Source organism: Lontra canadensis, unplaced genomic scaffold (genome assembly GCF_010015895.1).
Source record: "Lontra canadensis isolate GAN:19392208 unplaced genomic scaffold, GSC_riverotter_1.0 scaffold12, whole genome shotgun sequence".
Classification (NCBI taxonomy): Eukaryota; Metazoa; Chordata; class Mammalia; order Carnivora; family Mustelidae; genus Lontra; species Lontra canadensis.
In genome coordinates this window covers 6,641,452-6,643,080 of record NW_022631006.1, presented here as the reverse complement: position 1 = coordinate 6,643,080, position 1,629 = coordinate 6,641,452, and positions in this window count along the sequence as shown.

The following is a 1,629-nucleotide window of genomic DNA, read 5'->3' as shown; positions in this document are numbered from 1 at the left end:
GGTGTCCTTTTATTGTTATTGCAACTCTATTGGTTTTATATTACAAGCTCTGAATGGTGGAATGGGCAAAGACCACCACAACTTAGATGAAACCTGTATTCTTCTTTGGGTACTAAACAGAAATGAGGAATTAAATGAGTCAGCCACTGGCAGGGAGACCATAAGCAAAAATATTGAAAAAGTGTAAAGATAGCAGACATCTGCCAGAAATAAATTAGGTCCTGGAAATGACCCTGAAGCTGAACTAGGATTCCCAACTCTTTCTGGAACTCTGAATTTATTTATTTATTTTAAAGATTTTATTTATTTGACAGACAGAGACCATAAGTAGGCAGAGAAGCAGGCAGAGCGAGAGAGGAAACAGGCTCCCTGCCGAGCAGAGAGCCCGATGTGGGGCTCGATCCCAGGACCCCGAGATCATGACCTGAGCTGAAGGCAGAGGCTTTAACCCACTGAGCCACCCAGGCGCCCTCTGAATTTATTTTTAAAGGCATTTCTAGACACCTCTTCTGGGCAAGAGCCTGTGCTGTAGCAGGTACAGGAAACAAATCTGCTCAGTGATAGATGCTAATACACTGCCTTTCAAAGTTCTTGTTCCTTTAATTTTTTTTAAAGATGTATTTATTTTATGGAGTGCATGTGCGCATGCAAATGGGAGAAGAGACGGAGAATCCTCACGCAGACGCCCCACTTAGCACAGAGGCCCCATTGAGCGCGGAGCCTGATCTCATGACCCATGAGATGATAACCTAAGCCAAAACCATGAGTAGGTGCTTAACTGACTGAGCCACCCAGGTGCCCCAAGTTTTGTTTTCTTAATCTACCTCAATATATCCTGCTGTTAAAAAAAAAAAAAAAAAAGTATACTAAATCAGAATGTTAATGGATTTGGTTCCATTAATCTCTAAACCATAGAAGTGGCAAAGTGGAGGAGAGAGAAACAATTTTATTTGTGGCCTTTTATTATTATTCTAGCAATTTGGGGCTTCCACTCTTATTTCTAGATGGTTAACCCATTGAAATCTTTATATCTGACTCCATCTGATGGAAACCATTCTAAAGCATCAATAATCAATTCAGTTAAAGACCTGGGTCCCTCTGTCCCCAAGACAGATCCTATAAAGAGAGGAAAGTCTCAATTACAGACATAAATTGAACCAACACCAAAAAAGATGAAATATTAGTCTCTGTCAAGTTAGACAGGAAGGAGTTTCAGGTTTGTAAAACCAAACCTGGAACCTACCACACCCACCTTCTGAACAGTAGAAACCATCCCTCTCCTCTATTCCTCTGTAACCTAATTCTACCTTTTAAAAGGACATTTCCCCTAATTCCCACATCCAATAAATATCCAGTCTAAATTATTCTCCACCCAATTATTAAACTTTTCACAAGCTCCATGGGGAAGATTTACCCTGAGACAAATAGTGAACAGAATGCGGACTTTGGAAAAAGATTAAAACAAACAAAAAAAAAAGTACAAGGCAAAAGTGGTCCCAGTATCAGAAATGAAAACATTCTGCTACCTGTGCAACTCCGTAACAAGGAAGGTAAACCATACAGTCACGTTGGTGTGCATTAAGGAAAGACTAGTGATGAGACTGGGACATACTAAGACTCTTAGCTGTA